The sequence below is a fragment of the Phyllostomus discolor genome, chromosome 7 (genome assembly GCF_004126475.2).
Source record: "Phyllostomus discolor isolate MPI-MPIP mPhyDis1 chromosome 7, mPhyDis1.pri.v3, whole genome shotgun sequence".
Taxonomy (NCBI): domain Eukaryota; kingdom Metazoa; phylum Chordata; class Mammalia; order Chiroptera; family Phyllostomidae; genus Phyllostomus; species Phyllostomus discolor.
In genome coordinates, this window is record NC_040909.2 from 77122457 (window position 1) to 77150402 (window position 27946).

Here is a 27946-nt window from a genome sequence, read left to right on the forward strand (position 1 = left end):
TGTCTTTTAAGAAATTGGGGGTAACTAACTAGAGGTTAAAATGTTAGGAGTAGCTACTTGTTTAATCTTGAGACAGGATGAGGGCCATAGACTAGAATATGTAGATGAGATTCCAGAAATATGTTCATTGGTAGGACTAAAGGACCAATTATATGTAAAGAGACTTAAGGAAGCGGGGACAGTCAAGAATGACTGACTTATCGAGTTTGAATAATCAATGGAGGATGAAAAAATTGAATGTGGAAAGAAATTCAGAAACATGAACAAGCTTCAGAGAAAACAAATTTTGCTTTAGCATGAATTTGAGAGACTGGGCAATCATTAAAGCACAGATGTCCAAAGTGTAAATGGACTCTTGAAAGTGAAGATCAAAGGAAGGTAAGGGTTGAAGCAATCAATTTAGGAGTCTAAAATAAGAAACAGTAATGGAGTGACTAGGATTAACCAACATAGGCCCTTGGTGAAACATGGAAATACACATAAATGTCAGAAAGATCATGAAGTCAGAAGACAATTAGTCTGTGAGAAGAACTCTGATTCTGATGGATGTTGTAGGTGAAGGAATAAGAGAAGAGACTCAAAATTGTCAACACATGGTCAGAAGAAAAGAGGATCTGGCTGGAAATGTTTTCTACCAAGGACATCCTTCCTAAGGACAGGAACAGGACATCCCCATACTTTATCCTGGAGATCTGTCACTTTGAAAGCATTTCAGAAATATGAAGAGAGGGATGAATTAGTGAAGCAAAATCTCAAGATTTTAATTATTTAACAGTGTCAAATGTTATGCAGATGTCAAATACCTTTATATCTTAAAAGAGGTCATTGGAAAAAAGAACTTGGGAGGCAAGAGTTGCCCTCAACTGGTAGGAACAGAAGACAGATTGCAGAACACTGTATTAGTAAATTCTTCAGATAGTAGTTGTGAATCAATAAAAAAAAAAAAAATCTGAGCTGCTTCTGCCCGCCATTACCAAAGATAAACATGACAGAACAGATTTTTAAGGCACCCAATCTACTGCTACTTCTTAAGATAATTAAAATAAGAAAGATGCAACGAGTTTGTAGGTATTTCCTCCTTGATTATTTTTTTCACATGCACTGCTTAGACTTGATGCAGGGCCTCCACCTGGATCCTTCTTTAGCCCCAGCTTTCTATCAGAATGAAAATAAATCCACTCCCACTTGAACTTACGTCTCTGCATCCTGCCTGTGTGTACATCACACTGTGTGACATAATGAAGCACTGTGGGAAGAGGAATGGATTTGATGAAAAAAAAAAGTTAAGTCCTAGACCTGGGATCTTTGGGCAGGAAAATTCATTTTATTTTCAACTTTCTTATCTACAAAATGAGAAGAGTGGACTAGACTACTTTAAATTTCCTGTAACATTTTATATTTTGGATTCTCTTTTAAAGAAGCAGTTTATTTTTCTTATGCTAATGGTTTGATATTCCTTAGGTCATGTTTATGTACATAGTCCCAAGGTCTTGGAAATAAAAATGTGAGAGCCATGATATGCATGGAGAATATTTATTTTATAAAATGGTTGGAATATTTTGAGAAGTCAAAACATTCTCAAATTTCAATACATTTTATGATATGTTGAGAAGATATAAGAGGGAACCCCCCTAAAAAATGGAATTATTTCCTGGAGGGCAGGCCCCTTGTAGTACAGGCTTCCCCTACTAGGTTAATATTATAAGAACTCATCTGTGTCAGTGTACTAGATGGCATTGTTATGAGACTCTGCATTTGGCTTCCGGAAACATTTTTGAAGACTCTCTCAACATGTTTGCCCATTTCCTGATGGGTGATTTATAAGTTTACCTGCCCACACTGGGCTGAGTGTTCAGCAGTTTTTTGTTTTCTTGGTTTTTTAAAAGATTTTATTTATTTATTTTTAGAGAGGGAAGGGAGGGAGAAAGAGAGAGAGAGAGAAACATCAATGTGCGGTTGCTGGGGGTCATGGCCTGCAACCCAGGCATGTGCCCTGACTGGGAATCGAACCTGTGATGCTTTGGTTCGCAGCCCACACTCAATCCACTGAGCTATGCCAGCCAGGGCTGTTCAGCAGTTTTTCACCAAAAACAGCATGACCTCTGTGCCCCACCCTCCCTATTCACCTGATCTTTGCCCTGAGGGATTTTGGGGGGGGTCCCTGGATGAAAAAAGTACTCAAAGGGAAATGTTTTGCCAATGTTGAAGAGGTGAAACAAAAAAATGGTAGAAACACTAAGAAGGCATCAAAATTGACAAATTCAAAAACTGTTTTGGGCAGTGGATAAAAAATGTTTTGATAGGTGTATTGCATCAAATAGAGAGTACTTTGAAGGTGACTGAAGTGCATACTCCTGAGTGGATCATCAACCAAATATACAAGTGTTTGTTTCTTGTCTGTCAGATTATGAAGTGGGGATAGAGAAAATGTGAAGAGATATCCAGGGGAATAGATGACTTCAATTGTCTCCTTTTGATTTAATCAATTTGCTTCTATTTTATCAAACATTTTGTTTATATATGTTTTGTTAAATTCTCCTTAAAACTTTTAGCCATCTTGACCTTCAGGCCATGTGGGTGCAGTTTGCCAAATGGCATAATAAAGGCACACTGCTACCTCACTGAATCCCTCCCTGGAAATAAATGCATATGGGTATAAAAAGAATACAAAGTTCTTTCAAATGGGAAACATTGCCTTTGTGCCAACTGCCTTGATCTTTTAGAGAGTAACATTTAGTGTGAAGAAATGTTTTAGGTGAAAACACTGAGCAGGTTCTATTGTAATTAGTTTCTATATTCAGATTAATTCATGGATTTATTGTCAACTACAGAAATGCCCCCTGAGGTAATCCTTCCCTTAGGGGAAACAGTTAATTCAGAGTCATGGGTATGAACACAGAAAGCACATGGAGAAAGATATTTAATGTGATGGGGGAAGGATGAGTGTGAGGGGAGAGTTCATCTTCACACTCTTTAATTTTAATCCTGGGATACCTTTACATTTTTTAACTTCATGTTTGGGAGACTTTGTTTTTAAAACAACTGTTCTTTAGCCATTTGGATCCAATATGAACCATTTGGGAAAACAAGTTTATATGATGGAGGTAAGAGTTCATATTTTTATCCATATATTTAAGAGTGTTGTTTTTAATATCTGCTCTTAAGCCATTTCATCAAATGTAAAATATGGGTGGGAAAGATGGGGTGGAATGAGAGGAAGGGGATGTATTATCTTTATACTGTTTTATTTATAATATTTTTATTTTATACTTATATTTTTATTATTTTTATCTATATGTCTGGGAGGTTGTTATTTTTGCCCCCCCTTTTTAGCTATTTGATCCAATGAAAAACATTGCTTCTATAATTTGTACTTCTTTTGAGCCAGAAATAATTAAAAAATAATTCCATCTCTAAGAGAAATGGAGTCTGGTTTTCCAGCACATCCCCATGATCTAAAACAGGCAAATAATGTGCTGCTACCAGAGAGTTTGAGTGGTACCCAGAAAGATGCTCATCTTTACAATCTATTATTTCTTTCCAGGCAGCTATCTTTTCACTACACACATGCTGACAGCCTAATGAGTATGTTTTTTTTTTCTTTTTTATAATGCTTTCTTCTTTCTGCTTTGTCTAAAGAACCAATCTCCTTTGCTGAGACTGATATCTGATTGAGAAGTCGCTGCCCCTGCTCTTATTTGGATGAGAGTTTGAAAAAATTGAGCTTGTTTGTTTTACTAGTTCCGCATCTTCCACTTGTGTTGACTTTGAGATTTGTGGCATTTGTTCCCTGCAGGGGTTCAGAGTCTTTAGCAGAGCCATTCAGTGTTGTCTGCACCATACAGAAATCACTGGCTCTTCTGAACAAAGCATTTTAGTCTCTAAGGGTAGAAATTGAGCTCACATTTCTTGACATAACCTTTAACTCTCTTAAGTACAAGTAGAAGCAGTGAAAATCTTGCTTAGAACAGAACAAAATAACTAGAAATATCAGAAAGACATATTTTCCCATGGTTAATAATATTTTTAAAATCATTACTGTTGGTGTATATTTATAACCAATATACATCCTCTTCAGAGATTTGCATGTACCTGTGTTTTAAAAGGACCAAAATATGTTCCCTACAGTGAAGTTTGAATAGTTGGAGTTCAATCACACCTCTTTCCTCTAGGATTCCAAATTCAGAGTTACTTAATTGAGAATATTTGATAAATGATGGCTTCTGGATTGGACACTGTCTCTAAACTAAATGAAAACATAGCTTTTTTTTTCTACTGCAATTAAGCATTTTTTAAATTTAGAATGTCTGCATCTTCAGCTCCTTCTAATCATTTTACTTATTTTTGAGCCAGCTTAACAGAACCTGATAATTTGGGTGAAATTATAGATGCTAAATTATGATATGATATGATATGAAATATAAGGGTTCTATCCTTTAATAACAGACTCACCATAAACAAAATACATTTTTAGTATATGTATGTGTATATAGATAGATAGATAGATAAAAAATACTGTGCTCTAAAATGCTCACCACCTATAGCCAGATGGCTTTTAAAGGCACACTTTTTAAAAAACATTTTTATTTGTTTATTTTTAGAGAGAGGGGAAGAGAGGGAGAGACGGAAAGATCAATGTGTGGTTGCCTCTTTTGCGTCCCTTAGTGGGGACCTGGCCTGAAAACCAGACATGTGCCCTAACTGGGAATTGAACCAGAGATCTTTTGGTTCTCAGTCTGACACTCAATCCACTGAGCCACACTCATTTAACAAGAGTTAAATGTACTCTTTTAACTCATTTAATAGGGTTATGATGATAATACGAAAATAGTGTTACATAAGGAAACTTCAGAAAATTTTTGTGAAAATGTATTATAAAATAGCCTTTCCTTCACTTTACTTATTTGTTTGTTTGTTTGTTTGTTTACTTATTTATTAGAGAGGGGAAGAGAAGGAGAAAAAGAGAGAAACATTGATGTGATAGAGAAACCAGGGACCATGCCCACAGCCCAGGCATGAGCCCTGGCCAGGAATTGAACTGGTGATTCTTAGGTCTGCAGGATAGTGGTCAACCAACCGAGCCATACCGGCTGGGGCCTAATTCTTTACTTTTAAAAGTCAGACTTCATCTCCCTTAATCCTGCACCAATATGTACATAAACATATTTGGCTAAATCCCAAAATAAATTCTCTGGGATACAAGTACCTGTAACCAAAAGCAGGTCTGTCTGCCTGTCTCTACAAAAGCCCATACTTGAGGGGCAAGTGCTGATGTAAAGAAAAGTGGTTTGTTTGCAGATGCTAGCCATTTGGAAGGTGGGAGATTAATGTCTCAAAGCCCATCTCCTGGAAGATGGAGCACTCATGTCACAAAGCCCATCTCCACCTCTCAGTGGAGGCAGAGGTTTTTCTAAGGAGGAAGAGGGGAACAGAACAAAGAGTTTAAGAGAAAGGTCTGAAAAGTTCTCTACATGAAGATTAGTATAGTCTGTTCCAATAGGCAAGTTATGGTCCAGTGTGCATTATCTTGGTTTAGTCATCCTGGCTCCACCATTGGAGATCAGCAAATCTCTCAGAACAGGACACTTGAAGGTTGGGGTCTGTATCTTTTGAAACTAGTTCCCAGGATTCTTATACAAACATACCATTTATCTATAAGCTACATGTTAGAGTCAGCACTTATAAAAAAAAAAGTCAAGAGAATGGTGAGGTGGGTTAAAATATCCCACCATTAAAATTGTACACTGCTACATACCCATGTTTATCCCGTCAGTGTACTGATACTACTTAACAACAGTCTTTTGTCAAAATTAGGTTGATGGTCCTATAAATAGGTTATGCTTCCTGATTGTCTTTTAACTAAATCACATTCATGGGACTTTTCATAGTCTATGAAAACACATTTGGAGTTTAAACATGGGTATCAATTCTTAATTCCAATCCTGGCAAATGTATTGTTGACTTCTCCCTGCAACCTTATTTCATTTAATTTACTTAGAATTAGCTTAATTACTTTGGTTTGCCTGTGGAAATGAAAGCACTTGCATACTTCATGGGGTGCCATGTAATTAATGTATTGAAATTATGGATTAGATAATACTGAGTTCTTGCAGTAACTGAAGCATTTATGTAATGGTTACTTTGTCTCATATGTAAATACAATCTCAGGGATGCATCAGTACTCATTAGTGGCTCCTTTTAAAAAAATATATTTTATTGATTATGTTATTACAGTTGTCCCATTTCCCCCCTTCACTCCCCTACACCCTGTATACCCTCTTCCACCCACAGCCCCCCCTTTAGTTCATGCCCATGTGTCATACTTATAAGTTCTTTAGCTTCTACATTTCTCATACTATTCTTAGCCTCCCCCTATCTATTTTCAACCTACAATCTACACTACTTATTCTCTGTACCTTTCCCCCTCTCCTCCTCCCACTCCCCTGTTGCTAACCCTCCATGTGACCTCCATTTCTGTGGTTCTGTTCCTGTTCTAGTTGTTTGCTTAGTTTCTTTTGGTTCTGCTTTAGGTCTGGTTGTTAATAATTGTGAGTTTTTTGTTGTTTTACTATACATGTTTTTTTAATCTTCTTTTCTTAGATAAGTCCCTTTAACATTTCATAAAATAAGGGCTTGGTGATGATGAACTCCTTTAACTTGACCTTATCTGAGAAGCCCTTTATCTGTCCTTCTATTCTAAATGAAAGCTTTGCTGGATAGAGTAATCTGGGATATAGGTCCTTGTCTTTCATGACTTGGAATACTTCTTTCCAGCCCCTTCTTGCCCGTAAGGTCTCTTTGGAGAAATCAGCTGACAGTCTGATGGGAACTCCTTTGTAGGTTACTGTCCCCCTATCTCTTGCTGCTTCTAGGGTTCTCTCCTTCATTTTTACCTTGGCTAATGTAATTATGATGTGCCTTGGTGTGTTTCTTCTTGGGTCCAACTTGTTTGGGACTCTCTGAGCTTCCTGGACTTCCTGGAAATCTATTTCCTTTGCCAGAATGGGGAAGTTCTCTATTATTTGTTCAAATACATTTTCAATCTGTTGCTCTTCCTCTTCCCCTTCTGGTACCCCTATAATTTGGATGTTGGAACATTTAAAGATGTCCTGGAGGTTCCTAAGCTTCTCCTTTTTTTTTTTTTTTTGATTTCTTATTTCTCCATTCTTTCCTGTTTGGTTATTTCTTTCTTCCTTCTGGTCCACTCTATTGTTTTAAGCCCATTTCCTTCCTATCACTATTGGTTCCCTGTGCATTTTCCTTCATTTCTTTTATGGTAACCTGCATTTGTTCATGTACTTTGGGACCAAAATCAACCAATTCTGTGAGCTTCCTGATCACTAGTGTTTTGAACTGTGCATCTGATAGGTTAGCAATCTCTTGGTTGCTTAAAAGGATGAGCCCTAGGCCATTGTTTTGTTCTTCTGTTTGAGCCATCACTTTTTTTTTTTTTTTTTTTTTTTTTTGGTCAGGTCGCTCCTGTTATGGTGAGGGGCAGAGCCTTAGGTATTCACCAGGGCTGGGCATCCCAGTCGCTAGATTGTGACATTGTATGTCGGGGCAGGGTCGAGAGGGAACAATGGCAGTAGCTCCATTGTCCGTGGGACCTCAGTTCCTTCTCTGGGATCCTGGGTTGCACACTCTGCCCTGCTCCACAATCGCCGCTTTACTGGGTCGGCCAGCTGCCGCTTGCATACTCAGGGTCTATCCACTGCGATCTTGTGTGCCCCGGATGCCTTACACGCCCCCAGTTGCCTTAAGCAACCAACTCTTTCTGCTATCTGTGCTGGACCCACGCCTGGCTGCTTGTCTCTGCCCCTCCTACCGGTCTGGATGAATGGGTCTATTTCAACTTCTTGGCTGTCCGACTTCCATTCAGATAAATTCTCTGTCAGTTCTGGGTGTTATCCTGCCTCTAAATTGTTGTTGTTGCAATCTTGGTTGTGTGTGGAGGTATGGTGCATCCACTTCTGCCTCCATCTTGGCCGGAAGTCCCCATTAGTGGCTCTCTAAAAGCTCTTTTGCTACCCAAAGAGATCTCAGGTGCGAACTGAGTACCACTGAATTCCTAGTAGCTGGGAAAACTCAGGGATGCCTCAAATTACATCTTGTAGATGACTTAGGGGACCACTATCAATAACACACAGTAGATTTTCTACCACATAAACATGTGTATTGTAAGGAAAAAAATAGTTTATTGTGCAATATAATTAAACATAGATAAATCTAATACTACAGTACCAGTCCAAAGATGATAATGTAACATTCTACCAACCTCAGAGTCTGTTCAATGCATCTGTAACAAAGGAATTAATTGGTAGATCAAAATTGTATCAGTTTGTGGGGAACAGAAGAAGCCTCTAGCTTGAGAAAGAAACCCTAGGAATGCTTTTAAGGTACAGCTTGATCTTTGGGAAACAGAGAGATTAACACATTTCCTGCTAAATGCAACTGCTTCCATTTAAAAATAATTAGAAAGGAAAGCAACAAACAATTATCACAGTTTTATTTGACACAACTGAGTAATTGAACGTGCTAATAAGAAACTTGTTGGCAGTGTAGAAGAACCACTGGCTTTAGAGTGAGACACTTAAATCCAAGCTTCAGCTCAGGATTTTCTCCCAGCCTGGCCAACGGACAGGAAACTTACTTGTCTGCACAATTGTTTCCTTATTCATAAAATGGGCATGATAATATTATAAATACAGGGATATTCTAGGAGTTGATATGATGCTTAAAATATTTTTGCATAAAGTGTAATACATTTTAACACATGCTAATTTTTGTTATTATTATAATTTCAAGCCACATTGGAATCCTGCACTTTGACAATTCACATTTCTCTTGTGAGATTCCAGTTATTATTTAGAAAAGCATTTCAGAATATTATTATGTTTGGAAGCATAAGATATTCCAGATAAAAGCAATAACTCTGGTCATTCATTATCTTTACTTTACAAATGAGAATTTTAAATACCATAAAAGGATGAGTGATTTGTCTCAGTTTACTAAGGTGTTTAGGGACAAAGCAGCACTGGAATCTGCACCTCATAAGTTCTAGGCCCATGTTTATTATCTGTCTGTTGCTATGCAAGACATGATTATTCTTTCAGTTCTCTGGAAGTTTTATATCAGAGCTTGTTAGGTCTTGACTGACTGAGTTATTTACAAAAACAATATGAAAATTAAAAACACAAAATATGATGTTAGAATACCAATATTTAAGTAGTAACCATTATTAGTCATGTTAGCAATGAAACGGTACTGGGTATTAGTCCTGTGTTCTGCAACCTTGGTACCTGAGTTCTGGCTAAGAAAGGAATCAGAATCAAGACTCAAACTATAAAAGAAGTTTATTTGGAAAGTCACAGAGGGAGAAGAAGTGCCTGTAGAAGAAATGGGCTCAGGAAACAAGTTAGAGAGGCAAAAAAAAAGGGACCTTGGAGCTTAGGAGAAGCAAAGAGGCAAGGAAAACATGTCTGGGGGAAGGGGGTGGGGAAAATGTGGGCATGAGAGTGGGGGAAAAGGGAAGAGAAAGGGAGAGGGAAAGGGAAGAGAGTGAAAAGGGGAGGAGAGAGGGAGGGAAAAAGAAAGAGATCTTGAGGGGTTTTAATGGTGGGGATTTCAGGGAGGTCTCAGGGGAGGATCTCCATAGAATATACATCAGCTTTCTATGTGTGTCTCCTCAGCGTCAATGTCTGCATTGAGGGGAGGATCTCAATGGAATATACATTATCTTTCCATGTGTGTCTTCAGGGTCAATCTCTCCACTTAATTATTGTAGCTAGTCCTGATGTCAGCCCTGGAGTGGCTTCTCTGGTTTTGCTGCTTTTCTGGGCCTAGAGCTGAAAAACAACTGAGGCCTAGAGGTATTTGATGCAGGTCAGAACCTCATTGTCCTGGGAGCTTAATGCTTAAGGGCTGCTCTCTAGCCCCTTTATCTATTCCCCCTCCAAGGGAGTCTAACTGGCATAACTAAGGACATGCCAGGGGAAGAAAGGTCAGGGTGGGGCCCAAATCACATGACTAGCCATATGAAAGGTCAGAGGGTATAAACTGCATGACCAGTGATATGCTGGGGAAGAAAAGATTACCCTGCACATGAGATTCTTGTTTTCCCAGTTTTACCCATTGCTAGGCACCTGCATCTTTCTGCCCTGATTACCTTCTGTACCTGGCCCATGGTCGTTGCCCTAACTGCCTACCACTGTTGTAGGATAAACTAAGGAAAATAAAACTCTATGAAACTTGTTTAAATTCTGACTTCTATATGTTTATGTATGTGTATGTGTGTTTTGTAATTTCACACAGAATGTTCTGACAATGGCAGTCAAGTTGCCTCTTATAGTTAACAAAGATTTCTAAATTAAATTACAATTTCTTACTTCTGCTTTGAATTGAACCTCTTTCATGTTTTTCAAAACTGACCCACTGAAGTCTTTTGTTCTTCTAAAGAGTATGGATTCAGATGCTGGTGTTACAGAACACAACAAGGGGGGCCTGGGACGATATACTATTATTGAAAGAAGGCCCTGGGTCCGTTATGTCCGCCGCCAGAGGAAAGACGTCTCTCAATGCCAGAGATTCGTGAAAAGGAAAGGAAATGTTTATTTAATGCTATACTAACTTAAAGTAGTGACCTAATGTCTTCACCAAAATCCCAAAGTCCCTTAAAACACCCACAAACAGACACAGTTCTTCCTTCCTTCCCCCTTTGCCCAGTCCAGAGTACCATATCTCAGGAAAGGAAATAGAAGCCCATGGCTCAGGCAGTCTTCTGGTTCTTCCCAGTTAGTACTCCATCTCGACTGGGAGACCTCCCTGGGTTCCCGGCACCCTCAGCTGAGTCACCGGGATCTCTGCTAAAACCAGGTGGTGGTTCCCCCTTCTAAAGCTGTGGGGGCCCCCACTCTGCCAGGCCGAGTGGTTCTCTTCTCCAGGGCTGCCATGTGGTTCCCTCTCTCTGGGATGCGGGAGTCTCCACTCTGCTAAGTCCGCGTGGTTCTCCTTCTCAGGGCTGCGCATGGTTCTCTCTCCTAAAGCAGCATGGTTCTCCCTTCAGGGCTGTGCATGGTTCTCCCTCTCAGGGCTGTGCATGGCTCTCCTTCCTAAAGCAGCATGGTTCTCCTCCTTAAAGCAGCATGGTTCTCCTTCCTAAAGCAGCATGGTTCTCCTTCTCAATGGCCGCCAAATCTGGGTTTTAAATCCCCGTGGCCAATCTTCCTCTGCAGCCTCATTTCCGACTCCTCCCACACTCGGCTTCACATGCCAGACCTCGTATCCTTCCAGCTTTACTGGGCTGCCATCATGAGTCTGGGCAGGTGTGGCCCCATGTCCTGGAGCCAATCCTCTCTGAGCTCCCACGCAGGCACTGTAACGCAGGGGACCCGCCCCCCCAGTTACATCTGGGTGGGGAAGTTACTTCCATTCCCCTGGCTTGGAGCTGATCACAGCTACTTAACATATCTATGCAACCAGTCAAAGGCTATAGATATGTTAAATGACCATGCCAGAGTTTAGCTGCAAGGCTGTTGCTATGCTAAACAGCTCTCATTGGCCCTGCTCCATTTGTCCCTTCCCCCAACCCACACCCTGGGTGGGGGAGGGGGGATGGAGACATCTTAAAATCTCCTGGACACCTTGAGTTCTGGATGCCATTTTAAAATGCCTATTTGGGGTCCCCCCTCTTGGCTGCACCCTGTAACACTGGGACAGGCTAAGAACCTGCACCAGCTCAAAGGAAAGTCGGCATAGAGTTTTCCAGCCTGATGTTTTGTACAGTCACACCATCATGTGGGTGGTTGCAGGGAAAAGTATTCCAGTCTTAAAAAAATTTGAAAGTTGCCGTGGCTGGCGTAGCTCAGTGAATTGAGCACGGACTGCGAACCAAAGCATCGCAGGTTGGATTCCCAGTCAGGGCACATGCCTAGGTTGCAGGCCACGGACCCCAGCAACTGCACATTGATATTTCTCTCTCTCTCTCTCTCTTTCTCCCTCCCTTCCCTCTCTAAAAATAAATAAATAAAATCTTTAATAAAAAATTTGAAAGTCCCTTAACTGAAGAAAAAATTACATTCCTTGACTGAACAGCTTCTTAGTCTTCATGATGTAGGCGTATATTATGGATATAAAACGGGAGGATATTTTCCAGTAATTTTTTTCTTTTGACCATTGGTGACTTTTAAGCATGGTGGGTTGTACAACAAATATTTTGGAAAAGAATGTTGCAGTGGAATAAAGACTTTATTTTTATCACCTTCTTTTTCTTTACCTGTTATTTCTGGTCCCAGATGTCACATTCCCATTTTGCCGTACCTATCCTGGTAGTGACATTTTTAAAAAGTATGTATTCTTGATACAAAGGAGTAAAGACAGGTGCTATCTGATGTATTGACTGCTATGTTTTGCTTTCCTATAATGCTAAATCATGTCAGCTGAAGAGATAGATTGACGTGATCACCGACCAGCGGTGACCGCAGAACACTGCAGATGGCTTGTCAACATGCAAGAAAAACCTACACAGAGACAACCAGGTCCTGTGAGGAAGTAGGAATGGAATAGCCACTCTCTCTCATGGGGAGTGAGCAGCTCCCCCGCTGGAGAGGCTTTTTGTTGGTTTTGTTTGCATAAGAATTCAGGTAAATCTCATTACTCATTGCTAGGAAGTAAGGATCCAAACAATAGATAACAGGGAAGTCTGAGTGCCTATTTTGAGTCAGGGTCAAAACGCTGTAAAACTTCGAAGAACAAGCTTACTTCTTCCCTGGACCCTTATCATTCAACTGAGAGCATTCTAAACAAAGCAGGTTTCACAGGATTTTACATATTCTTTCTTAGGCCTGATCACCCAGGGAACCTACCCTTTCCAGCAGAGCTGCAGCACCCTCTGTTATTGTTTCAGGCTGAGATGGAGCAAGGGAACTAAGGCAACCAAGAGATATGGAGATTTTCTCCCAGACACTGAGGACTCAGGCTATGTCAAAGCCAGGGAGCGAGGGTCCATCACCCCCTTTGGCTGTAGTCCCCAAAGTCCTTTCTTGGGGGCCTCCCACATAATTGTGCCTATCTTAGGTTATTTCCCCTTTGGGGAATCTTACCTATCATTGGCTAACCAACCAAGCATTGGGGGCTAGGCAGGATGAAGTAGAAGGAGCAGAAGTGGTGCTCCTACCAGGGAGATAAGCTTTTGTCTCCTTGTTGGCTTGTGGTCTAAGGTTGTTCCCTCAGCCTTAGCCTTGGCAGGGGTTACAGCTTCTGATACCAGGCAGGGTGGTTCCCAACAATAGATCATTTTTATAAGTCATTAAAGGATGGAGGCATGAGGCTTTGTTAAAATAAGATGAGGTACAAGTTTTAATGAGATGAATTTTTGGAGATAAGCATATACTTGATAAGTTTCTGAAGCTTAGAGATGAAATATAAGCAAAACATAATTAACTCCAACTTCTCTGAGGAGTTCAGTTCCAGATTCAAAATAGCTATAGTTATGAAATGTTGTAAAGTTTTTCATAGACTGCCATGCCCCCCATAGGCTGGCAAACATAATTCACTTTTTGTATACTATATTTAAATTATTATTTGATATTGAGACTAGGCTGTAAACAAAAAAACAGGGTTGAGATAAGTGAAAGAACAGTTAATCCAAATAATGTTTTAATGAATCTAAATAGCACATGCACTAACTATAAGTTTGCATGGGAAACGGTGGTGAGCTTTTCAAAGAATTTGATTTATCAGACTTTTTAAATAAACGTATTAACACTTTCTTTGTTCTCCTCACCTCTGATTAAATAACTTTTTTGATAAGTAGCAATAAGACAGGCCTATTCACGGGTTATTCATAATAGCCCCATTACTTGGAACTTGTGCCAATAAAATGACCAAATCTTCATGAACATGAAGTAGGACATATGCATTTGGAATTCTTGATTTACTTTCCAAAATGGTCACCTGTTCCCACAATGAAATATAATAGTTTTGTCTTTTTTATTGTTGTTCAAGTACAGTTTTCTGCCTTTTCCCCACACCCCAGCCCTCTTCACCTCCCTCCTATTTCCACATCTCCCTGTTATTGTCCATGTGTCCTTTATAATTGTTCCTGCAAACCCTTTACCCTTTTCCCCTGAAATCCCCTCCCCTCTCAGCCTGTTCTCAATTTCAGTGTCTTTGGTTATATTTTGCTTGTTTGTTTGTTTTGTTGTTTAGGTTCCTGTTAAAGATGAGATCATATGGTATTTATCTTTCACCACCTGGCTTATTTCGCTTAGCGTAATGCTTTCTAGTTCCATCCATGCTGTTGCAAAGGGTAGGAGCTCCTTCTTTCTTTTTGCTGCATAGAATTCCATTGTGTAACTGTACCATAGTTTTTTGATCCACTCATTTACTGATGGGCACTTAAGTTGCTTCCAGTACTTGGCTATTATAAATTGTGCTGCTGTGAATATTGGGGTGCATAGGTTCTTTTGGATTGGCGTTTCAGTGTTCTTAGGATATAATCCAAAAAGTATAAATCAAAGGAATTTTTGTATACCAACAATGAAATATAATTTTTAAAAGTTAGGGAAATCTTTAATGCCTTCTTTGTGGTAAAAACCAAAAGTAAACAAAAAAACTATACTTTGTTTTGTTTTTTTTCATACTCAGTAGTGTCACACCTATAGCTTTGTTTGCAATATTGATTTCCTGAAATAGCAACAGTTCAGTGGGTCACATTTTAATATTTTCAGTGAAAAATTATGATAATATCTACCAACTATTTCTATGACCTGTTTCTTATCATTATGGCCTTAGGTTGGATTTTACCATCTCATACAGGCCACTCTAAAATAGTCTCACCCCTCATCACTCTCTAATGTTATTAGTTTCCAGATATATTTTCTTCATTGTAGTTAACATTAATTGCCATTGTTTAATTTATATTTATTAATATTTTAATAGACTTTTTCTTATGTTATTGACATATTTCTTCCTACTGAGTCTAGGTTGTGCAATGCATGAGGGCAGTATTTTTGATGATATTATTTATCACTGTCCATATAGATGCTCCACAAATATTTGATGATCGAGTCAAGGTTCTGTTTTGAAACATTAAGAAAATGTATCTATGAAGTGACATAATCGAATTTACTTACAGAATACTATACTGATTAGAGGTAATTAACACCAAGAATTCAAAAAAAAATTAGCAGTAAGATTCAGTCAGATGCATATGTATATTCTAGAATATTTATGAAACATCTGTCTTGTTATTGGATAGGTCTAACACAGTTATGAAAACTCCCAATTACTTAAGATCATCAAAAATACTTTCTTAGATCATGAAAATATATCTACAGATTAAAGCATTTTGTCCACACACTACCTGCACAGGCATATTTTACACAACAGAAAGGTACTAGGAAAAACATCAAGGTGTACCAATTCAAGTATATAATTCTTATGGAAAAATATTCAAAAATGAATTTCATATTAATAGTCACTTGTATATTAATTCAGTAAAGAAGTAAAGAGTCTTTATCTGGACTCATATTTCTTACTTTAAATGTTTCAGTGACTAACAGTCTTTGCCTTCTTCAAGGGACTCAGAATTGTGAACAATGTTGACGAATGAAACAGTCTGTTCATGCCTTTGCATCTATTGAATGCAGCTGACTGAATTGCAGGGATAAACAGTTAACTCAACAATCCCAGCAGAAGAGTGTAACTATCCCTTTCAGAAATTGATAGACGAAGTCAACAGAGGACAAATTAAGAAGCATCTCAATAGCATGATTAGAAAATTACATCCTGAATATCAAGATCACAAACTCTTTTCAAGTATTCACAGAATTTCATTATCTGCCAGGGCAAAAATAATCCTTAATAGCTTTCAAAAAACCAACACTGTTGTTTTTCTTAGCAAAACTCAGTAAAACTGGAAACTAATAACTAAAAGACATTTTAAAATATCCTCTGTCTGAAAATCAGATAACGTACTACTAAGTTACTGTCCTGTTATAAAGGAAATCATAAAAAAACATGAGTACTTACAACTGAATTATCTTTAAGAGGTATATGTCAAAAATTATAAGATATAGGCAGATAAGTATTTAAAGGGGAATTTAAGGCATAAATATATTTGTTAAGAAGTTAGAGAGATTGATTCACATTCTTTTCCATCTCAGTGAATGTCACTCCCATCTTTTCATTGGCATGGTCATTTGTATTTTCATTCTTTCATTGTCATCTCTAACACCTTTCTTCTATATTATACATTCAATCACTTACCAATTCCTTTTTGGTCTAAGAAATTGTCTTAGACCATTGTGGTCTAAGCTATTAATATTCTTTCCTGAACATTATTTCAGTAGTTGTCTATCTGGTATTCCTTCTTCTTTTCTTGTCTTTTTTCTTTTCATTTGTACCATATCACACAAAGAATTCCATTCAAATCTACATCATCATGTCAGTTCTGCTTAAAACCTCCAGTGGTTTCTACCACTCTTTGATTAAAAAACAAATTCTTAACAATAATCTTAAGTTTCTGCATGATTTTCCAACTCCTCTCTATCATTCCACGTCAGTCACACTGACTTCTTGCCATCTCTTCAGTTTGTTAGACACAAACCTTCTGCTGGGCCTTTACATTTTCTCCTCTGTCTTCCTAGTAGTTTCTTCTTCAGATATTCAATGGTTTTCTTCTTTACTTACTTCAGGTTTTTCCAGTAATGTCTAATTTACAGCGAGGCTTCCCCTAACTTACCCTGAAATTACACAGACTTCTTTATGCCCTGCCTATCTCCCTTCTTGCTTTATTTTCCTTTTGAGCATTTACCACTAATGTAATATACTTTTGCTTATTCATTTTGTTTACTATTTGTCCTTTCCACTAAGCCCACAAGGGCAGAATTTTTGTGTATTTTGTTCATTACTGGCTCTTTAATGCTTAGAACAGTGCCAATACTTAAATATTTGTTAAATGAAAGATGAATATATTTGGCAAAGATAGAGGCTCCCATTTAAAAAGGACTTTAAAATGTCCTGGTGAAAAATGTGCTCACTGGATAATTTATTTAGCTTGAACCTTTAGAGTTACACCCCATAAGGAGTTTTGTCCAGGATCCAGTTAGAAACAAGTTCATGTGAATGAATAGATGATTCAGTTGGAATTTGATTTGTGAGGTCAGAAATAATGAGCTTTCAAATTGTCAAGTTAAACCTGAGTTTTCACTATGTCATTCTCCAAATGCACAGCTTGCATAAGATTATCTGCAAATTTTCCTTCTCAACTCATTCAAGTAGCTTAATTTCACAGGGTATGTTTATTATGTGAGTTTCAATACAAAGTAATGAAAGTTTTGTATTAAAAAGATCTGTATTTGATACAACCCAGAGTAGCCGGTTTGAAATTAAATCTCAATTACTTTACTCACCTTGCCAAATCCACAGGATTACCATTGTTATTGTTTTGTTTGTATAGAGTAACCTAACACCTTCCATAAAATCTGGCGTGAGAAAGACAAGAAATATTTGCTAGAACAAAAAGTGGATAAAATTTGTTAAATTCGTGAGTAACCAATGAATAATCATTAAGAGAAAGATTTACTACCCTGGCTGGTGTGGCTCAGTGGATTGAGTGCCAGCCTGCAAACCAAAGTGCTGCTAGTTTGATTTGCAGTCAGGGCATATGCCTGGGTTGAGGGCCAGGTCCACAGTGGTGAGTGTGCAAGAGACAACCACACATTGATGTTTCTCTCCCTTTCTCCCTCCTTTCCCTTCTCTCTAGGAATAAATAAATAAATAATATTTTTTAAAGACTTTATTTATTTATTTTTAGAGAGGGAAGGGAGGGAGAGAGAGAGAGAGAGGGAGAGAAACATCAATGTGCGGTTGCTGGGGGTTATGGCCTGCAACCCAGGCATGTACCCTGGCTGGGAATCGAACCTGGGACACTTTGGTTCCCAGCCCGCGCTCAATCCACTGAGCTACGCCAGGGCTATATTTTTTAAAAAGAAAAAGAAGATTTACCTCTTCCTTAGAATACAGAATCTTCATGTAGAGAGAGATTGCTCTAGGCATTAGGAAGTGGCCCATCTCATTATAGGCTTACCTTTCCCACAAAAAGATACTGCACACAAATAACAGGGAAGAAACCCTAAATATTTTATCATATTATTGAAATATGTGGCAAAGAAACTAGGGGCATTTATTTTGTTAGGCTTCTCACTTTCTATAAGGCAATGTAAAAGAAGAAAACGAAAGCAAAATCAACCAAAATAAAACCAAAACCTATGTTTTAAAAAATTTTTTAAGATTATAATTCATATTATTGTAATTGTTTAGTGATTTATTGTATGCAAAACATTTTTATAAGCATTTCCCCCACGTAATGACACTGAACTTCATTGTGAAGCTTAAATCTATTTTCCACAGGTTCAAACATATGTAAATACCAAACAGTGGATAACAAATCACACAAATAATCGGTTGAACAACAACACCATCTATGTTTCTCCCACCTCTCAGTCAATTGATCAGTAGAAACACTGTCAGCTACTGCTCTGAGCCATACTCTGTGCCTGGATGCAGAGATAGCCGTAGTTTACATTACAATGGAATTTACAACTCAGCACCCAGAACCCGTATTTTTTCTCTGTACCATTCTTTTCTGTTCTTATAACATTGAATTTCTCATGTTAGAAAACCATTTTAGTTATGAAAAATAGAAACTGACCCTTTTTAATAGCCAAAAGATATTAAATTTTTATGAAAAGGTATATACTTCATTTCAATAATTCCATGAATCAAATGTAACTATTAGTTGGGCATTCACTTTGGTACTCAGGAGAAAGAGATGAATAAAAAAAGAGCCCTTCATTAGAAATGAATGGAAAACACAGACAGAATAATTTGAGTGCTAAAGGACATACAAGTACTTTCCTATGTGACAATAGAGGACCATGAGTCTCTCATGTTTATGTCCTTGGTTCTTAGCAAATATCTTATAAGGATTTGCAGAATTAAAGTAGCAATAACTTCTGTGTAAGGGGAGTTGGGGATGCAGATATTAAGGAAAAGGTAGCCCACAAACTGGTACCTAAAAGATAAAGTGTTAAAATTTCATCTTACCTATATTTAGGACTAGTAAAGTGAAAGTTAACTCACAGAAATAATTGGTTTACTTAACTTTCAAAGTAAAATGTCTAAGATTCCTAAATTTCTCATAATCTAATAAGCAACACATGAATGATATTATCTCTTGAAAGCAACAGGGAGATGTTCATAAATGTCAAAAATTAATTGACTTAGAATATAAAATTTATGCCATTATCCATCAGGTATATAGTTATATATTTTTAAACTTCAGCAATTCTCCCCACTAAATTTAATGTTCAAAGAAACTTTTAAAAGATTTTTTTAATGTGTAAGTTATTTAGACTGTCTCAAAAATGGGAGCAACTTTAAAATAACTACTTTAAAGCTTTTTTTAAAAAAATAAGAGAACCCTACTCATTAAGATATGTCATTTTGTTTGTGAGTTCAAGGACACTATAACAATTTAACCTCTTACAGGCCCAGAATTTTTCATGGCAAACTATTTTGTACTTGTTTCTAAATATAGAAGGTACTAATTATGAATTTCAGCATGCCAAAAGTTGATGAGAAGTAGGTCATATTCATTTTTTCAAAAGGCCTTCTAAAAATTAAAAAAAAGAAGATAGTTATTTTGTTTGTTGCATTTCTGACTGGATATAACTTTGAATTCCATCAGCCCTTAAAGTGGTTTTGTTCCATTGGTGACTATTGTAAAAGGATAGTTATTTTCCCACAAGTTATTTTGTTTATTTTTGTTCAAAACTATGCAATGGACTAGAGTGAGAAAATTATACAATTTGAATCAAACTAACCTAGCAGTTTTAAAGGAAGAGCTAAGAAATAACTTGGGCAGAAACATCTATACATTTGTCATGAAATTGTGAGTGTTCAGAATTTAGGAATTCCAGAGGATCCCTGGTATACATAGAATAAAGAAACTACACAAGCACAAACCCGTGTGTCTTGATATCAAAGTGCTAATGGCATTTTGCTGACATCAATAGTTTTCAAAATTTTTATCAATATGCTTGATCACTGATATGTTTAATTCATCCAAAAAACAATTATCTGGAAAGGAGCTCAATAAATCATAAAATCTAAAAGAAAATTCCTCTGTTTTTTAAAGAATACTCTGGCATATGCACATAGCTGTCAATTAAAAAACATCTCTCCCACAGTCTGAAACTCCAGGTAATGACTTAGAAAGATGCAGCATTGAAGATGGTTATCAGTAAATCAGCTGATAGTTTGAAATTTAACTTGAAAGCATGAAGTTGACTTTAAATCCCTTTTGCTCAATCACTAATGTCTTAAGACTGTAAAATCTGGTTGCGGCAAGTTGTTCTACAATAGAAAATCTTAAACATAATCTTATTGGCTGTTTCTCAGATTATCAACTAGCCAACTTGATCTTCTCTTCTGCAGAATTGAAGGATTTTTCTCAAATAATTCAGGTTCAACTTCTCTATTGTTTACTGATTTTTTAAATAAGTATCTCTGTCTGGTATTGGTTTTAACCTTATAATAGCGTGGAAGACATACTATTTGTAGAAATTCAGCTCAAGTAACCATGACACCTATTATCAGTTGAACCATATGAGATCACAATTTTCATAATTGGTGATTTCATATGATTCAAGTTGATATAAAATTATATGTGAGGCAGGAAGTAGTCAGGAAGTATGAAACTCCAGAGGATCCCCAGGGCTAAGATAAAGGACATGGATACAAGACAGAGACCCTGCTCTAAGACCAGTTGTCCCTGTTTTCTGGAAAAGCGCTAAACTATTGTGAATCACAAACACACCTTCACAAAAGATGCTACATAACCCCTGCTTAATTATAATATCATTATAATAAATCAACATTCTGCGACCCCCTTCCCCAGTGGTCAATCAAGGAAAATCATGGGAGACCACATGCACAGTAGCTTTAAAGTAATATAACTATTTGTACATATGCAATAAGAGCCTGCTAAAACTAGCCAGGAAATATCCTCCATATAAGAATAGAATCCTTCCAGTCCCTGAGGTCAATCTCTGCTCAGAGTTGGCCTGTTCCCATGTTCTGTGGAGTGTACTATCACTTCATAATTCTGCTCTCTCTCTTTCTGCTATAAACTCTCTGTGTTCGGTTCTTTGTTTGTGATCACCAAGAACCTGGCTAACTGTGCCTACCTGTGACATATGTATTTTTTAAAGGTCAGGACATATATTTTTATTTATGGAGAATCTAAAAATCATACACACTTATTTTTAAGTTCACATAATTAATAATTTGACAACTGTTCTAAAAATTTTTAGTACTACATTTTCTATTTTGAGGTAAAAAATAGCCATTAATTTTATGACAGTGAAGCACTAATTGAAATATTTTAGCATGTTCACACTCAGGCTTAACTATGTCTTCATATTCTTAGCTTCAAGTCAATTGTGTGGTTTTCTCAAGCTACTGTAAAGCTGGGATGGGTGTGGAGAAATCTGAGTAAACAGGAATTCAGAACATACAACTCAAGTTTAATCAAAGCAATTGTATTTCTATAAAGATTTGAATTTTGAAGTGAAAGTTTCCGTGAAGACAGTGTTCTACAGAAGCTTTAAAAAAACAGCAGTAATGTAAGGAATGTTTTGGGTGATTGCTAGGTGTTTCCTTTCTAAAGGCTATACACTCAAACTTTTTCAAAACCATTGAATCTTGCAATGTTTCCAATTCTTAAGGAAAAAGATTGGATGAACCATATATTCCTGATATCATCATTTATTATTTTATGATACTCTCTTTTACTGTTGGTTTAAGTAACTACAATCTCTTGTAGGATCTGAAAATTATTCTGCTGTATTGATTAGTTAATTACATTAAAAAAGGCATGAAATTCTTCTTCACACCTCACTGACAGATCACTAGTGAGGCCAATCATCAAAGCAGGTTGTCTAGGATAATATTATGTGAGATGCATACATAGTTTAAAATTGTCTAATAATCCTATTAAAAGAGGTAAAATAATTTTCATAATCAATTTTATTTAATTTAATAGACCTAACATATTTTTATTACTTAACATATAATTAATAACAGATAAATTCTTAGACTTTCCACAATTTGATTTAACTCTGTTCCAATAAAACTTTAGAGATAGGTTTTGAAATTTGATATTAATCTCATTTTTGTATGTCTCAACATCTAATTTTTATTTTTATTTTCCTCAACCACTTGAAGGTGTAAACACTGTTTCTTAGATCACAAGTGATAGACAAGTAGATGGCAGGCTGGGTTTTGTTCTTAGCCTCAGTTTGTTGACCTCTTAGCTGGAACATCAATGGGTATGAATTCAAAATAGTTTTTAAAATCTATTATGTCTTGACTTAATTTAATAATAATTAAGAAAAACTATATTAGTACAAAAATCTAAGTTTCAAAAAAATACAGAAAATTTTATGAATTATTGCCTGATTTATGACAGAATGAACACATGAATAAATTTCATCAAGATTTTGGTGTTATTTTGGAAAGTCACAAGATGACCCCCTTGTAATATTCCTTGGTTCATTTCTATTAAGGAATTAGCTAAATGGTATGAACATCTGGTACCTTTTAGCACATTTAGTGTGTGGTGTTAAGTTTTTATTCTCTAGAAAATACACTGTATTTAGATCTACTTGTCATAGTTGCTCAAGTTAGAAAGTTGTAAGTATGTTTTGCCCTCAGATATACTTGTATTTTGCATCAAATGAGCTGATTCTAGAAGAACTTATAAACTTTCTTCTTAATTATTAATTCATATAGCTCAATATCATTAATATTTATTAATAGAGAGAATATTTAAATGTTTCTTTTTTCTTTTTATACTTTATTGTATTTTTTCTATTACCATTTATCCTCCTTATACCCTCTTCTACCTCCACCCACCCCTTCCCTCACAATCACCACACTGTTGTCCATGTCCATGAGTCCTTTTTCTTTATTGCTTGATCCCTTCACCCCCTAACCCCCACCCCAAGAGCTGTCAGCCTGCTCTCTATCTATGAGTCTGTCTTTATTTTGCTTGTTCAATTTGTTCATTAGATTCCATGTATGAGTGAAATCATATGGTTTTTGTCTATCTCTGGCTGGCTTATTTCACTTTAGCATAATGTTAGGTAAACATGTCAATATTTTATCACCCGGAAAAATTAAAAACTCCTTCACATTTTATAACTCCCAAAATATAGAATAATTATCAATATAAAAATTGTAACACTATATAAATGAACCACTCTGAACCCATTTATTTAGTTGCCCCTTTTAATTCAATTCTAAAACCAAATGAAAGAAGTTAAACATTAAATCATGCTTTAATTGTAATTTTGAATTTTTAGAGCCAAATTTCTTTTTAAAGACTAGACTGCTTTAAAATAGTCATTAAAACATCATTTTTCTTTCTACCAACTATTTCTAAGGTTTAAAAGAACCTAGTAAAATTCCATAGATTAATTAGTCATGACCTCAAGTCATAATTTAAAGTATTAGAATATAATGTTAATGTGTTATTACATCAAAAACACATTTAACTGAAGTCTAAATGAAATGGATTATGCTCTATTATTAGAATTTTGAAATAATATCTTCAAAGTCGATGTATAATGTGCCATTTTAAAATACTTTAAATGTCATTTTATCTTATACTTGGGACTGAACATGTAGTTCATTTCTGTCTACCTTGTGCTATGTTCACCTTTGTTTTATACTTGTTTTGAAGAGAAATATTTAATCAATTTTTTCTTTGTTTATTTTTATTATCCTCTGGTTCCATGTTAGACTTTGAGTTGATCCTTAATCTCCTTGGCTATATGGGTTGTTGTACTATAAGGTTTTTCTTTTTTGAGTAAATCTTAATTTTTTAAAACCCATCCTACACACTGCTTGATTTGCCTGGGATCCTTTATGAGCACAGTGATGGAAATATCTTGTGCTTTATGTTGTTCTTCTTTTCTTTTGCTTTAACTAAGAGGTAAAACAGAAAATGAGTAGATCACACTACTTGACAGTAAAATGGGTTGCTCTTTGTGTACAAAGGAGATAGATTGGGAGACAAACTATATAGATTAAATTTTGGAGGATCTGTAACCTCAACCAGACTTGCTTAATATTGACTCATAGAAGTTCAGCAGTTTTATGGTAGAGATACTCTGCAAACTAAAGGGAAGTGGTAGTAATTTTATTGAACACGAATTTCTTCCAAAAAGACAACTTAGTCTTCAGTCAGTAAGGATAAATGCTATGAACATGTAAGCTAGACTTAGGTAAATGTAGACATAATACCACTTGAATGTGATTATTTTGCCAAAGTCACTGGGCAATAGAACTTTATATGTTGAGACAGAAAAAAAATATGTGTAATATAATTGAGCTAAACATTACACTTGAACATTTGCGTGTGCTTCTTTTTCTCTCTCACTATTATTAAGTTCCTTTAAGATCAGCACTATAGTTATAATGAACCAGAAATTAAAACTGGCTAATTTAAAAATTAAAAAAGTAATTATCAAGCAAAATGATGTGGTTTATGGCAACATTCTCCCACTAATGAAAATGAGAAAATATGGTATACTACAACCACCTTATATATTAAGACTAACATAGACCTATTGAAGCACTAAGGACCAAAGGGACACAATTCCAGAGAGCAGAACTTAGGAAACCTTCAAAGTAAACTAAAGGTCTACAACTGTCCCTGAAACAGATCTGTCCCAGATCTTGCCAGTTCTGGATATAAGCTACACAGAGATTACGATTTTGTGTTAGGTCTAGATAGAAGGCTGCGATTGAGAAGAAACTGAAGAGGTTTGGAGGATTATATAGGTTTGAAGTGAGTGTCAGGGAATGGAGACTCAAGGAACCTTATACATACTACTGTTTTAAAGAAATATTCTGAATTTTGAAGGTGTGGGTGTTAGGAAGCCAAATACTAAATCAAAAATTTCTGTAAAACAAAGTATGTTTCTCTTAGTCTCTCAGGACTGAAGAGGCAGTTTTATACTAGATATTCACTGTAAGACCTGAAGGGACATTGCATAGGAACAGGGCAAACCAGAAATAATCTAAGATATATCAAAACTGGAGCCCAGACTTGATCTAGTTCATCCATGTTTTGATTAAACGGTTTAGCCCATATTCTTTCTGCCCAATAGGTGAATGGGAAAACTCATTCTGATAGGAGTTAAATCACTTTCAGCCACTAAAAATTTTAGTACAAAATTCCTGTTGTAAGATTTAGTGTTATAAGACATTTAAAACAAACAGGGTACTAGGACTGAAAATCAAGGGTATAAAACAATAAAAGATGACTCAGATGTTGAGGCAAAGAACTTTAAGTTAGATTATCTTCAAATACCTAGAAGAAAAGGTAGAAAACACAGACAAAAATTGAGAATTGCAACATAGGATGAGAATGTATAAAAATAATAAATTGGACATTCTTGAACTAAAAAATACAGTATCTACAACAATACATTAAAAGTATCATACACAATGTTCAAGTGGGATTTACTCCAGGTGCAAGGATGATTCAACATTTGCAAATCAATCAGAGTCATTTATCAGCAAGTAAAGGATGAAAATCATATGAGTATCTCAATATATACAGAAAAGGCATTTGACAAAATTCAAAATTCATTTTTGGTGAAAAACTTTCAAAGTAGTCCTAGAGGGAATGTACCTCAACACATAATGACAATATGTAATAAGTCCACTGCTAACATCATACTGAACAGTGAAAATCTAAAAACTTTTCCTCTTATCTCAGGAACAAGACAAAGATGCCCACCCTTGACATGTTTATTCAACATAGTATTGGAAATTATAGCCAAAGCAATTAGACATGAAAGCAAAATAAAACTCATCCAAACTGGAAAGGAAGAAGTAAAACTGTTACTATTTGCAGATGACATGTTACTACATGTAGAAAACTCTTGAAAACTCCACACACAAAAATCCTATTAAAGCTAATAAGCTAATTTAGTAAATTTGTGGGATACAAAATTAAGATACAAAAATTTTTTGTGTTTCTATACATTAGGAAGTAACTACCAGAAAGGAAATTTTTAAAAAAATCTCTCATCTATAATTACATAAAAAATAATAAAATATTCAGGGATAAATTTAACCAAGGAAGTAAAAAACCTGTATACAGAAAACTATAAGATATAGTTGGAAAAAAATGAACACACAAATAAATGGAAAAATAATTTAATCTCATGGATTGGAAGAATAAATACTTTTAGAATGTTTATACTACCCTAAGCAACCTACAGATTCAATGCAATTTGTATCAAAATTCCAATAGCATTTTTTATAGAAATAGATCAGACTCTCCTACAATTCCTATAGAACCACAAGGCCCTCAAAATCCAAAGAAATCTTGAGAAATAAGAGTCAAACTGGAGATATCATGCTCCCTGAATTTAAACTATGTTACAAAGCCATGGTAATCAAAGGATAGTATTGGCATGAAAACAGATGTGTAGATCAGTGGAACAGAACAGAGAACCCAGAAATAAATCTATTCACACATGGTCAACTATTTTATAGCAAAGTAGCCATGACTATATAATTGGAAAAGTATAGCCTCTTCATTAAATGGTGCTGGTAAAACTGGAAAGCCACATGCAAAAGAATGAAACTGAGTTACTGATAAAGGCTTGAATGTAAGACCTGAAATCATAAAACTTCTAGAAGAAAACATAGACAACAGCTTCTTTTTTAAAAATATATTTTATGGATTATGCTATTACAGTTGTCCCATTGTTTTCTCCCCTTTATTCACCTCCACTCTGTACTGCCCCTCCCACCATCATTCCCCCACCTTAGTTCATGTTCATGGGCTGTACATATAAGTTCTTTGGCTTCTCCATTTTCCACAGTATTCTTAACCTCCCCCAGTCTACTTTGTACCTACAATTTATACTTCTTATTCCCTATAACTTTTCCCTTATTCCCCCTTTCTCCTCCCCACTGATAACCCTCCAAGTGATCTCTATTTCTGTGAATCTGTTCCTGTTCTGGTTGTTTGCTTAGTTCATTTTTGTTTTTGCTTTCTTTAGGTTAGGTTGTTGACAGTTCTGAGTTTGTTGTCATTATGCTGTTATATTTTTGATCTTCTTTTTCTTAGATAAGTCCCGTCAACATTTCATATAACAAGGGCTTGGTGATGATGAACTCCTTTAACTTGACATTATCTGGGAAGCAATTTATCTGTCCTTCCATTCTAAATGATAGCTTTGCTGGATAGAGTAATCTTGGATGTAGGTCTTTGCCTTTAATGACTTGGAATACTTCTTTCCAGGTCCTTCTTGCCTAGAAGGTTTCTTTGGAGAAATCAGCTGATACTCTTATGAGAACTCCTTCATGGGTGACTATCTCCTTTTCTCTTGCTGCTTTTCAGATTTTCTCTTTATCTTTAATATTGGGTAATGTAATTATGATATGCCTTGGTGTGTGTTTCCTTGGGTCCAACTTTTTTGGCACTCTCTGAGCTTCCTGGACTTCCTGGAAGTGTATTTCCTTTGATGGATTAGGAAAGCTCCCCAGTTGTCCCTCACAAAAATGGTTTATTCTCACAAAAATGTGACATCTCTGCCAGCTGCTGCCTTGCCAGCCCCAGTCCCAGTCCTCTAAAGGCTGCCTTGATGTGAGTTCTCTCCACCATGTCTGCCCGTCTCTGCCCCTTGTACTGGTCTTAATGAATGCTTCTTCTTTAAGTCCTTGCTTGCTGGACTTCCATACAGTTAAATTTTCTGAAAGTTCTGGTTATTTTTTGTTTTTAAATTTGTTGTTGTCCTTCTTTTGGTTGTGCAAGGAGGCAAAATATATCTACCTATACCTCCATCTTGGCTGA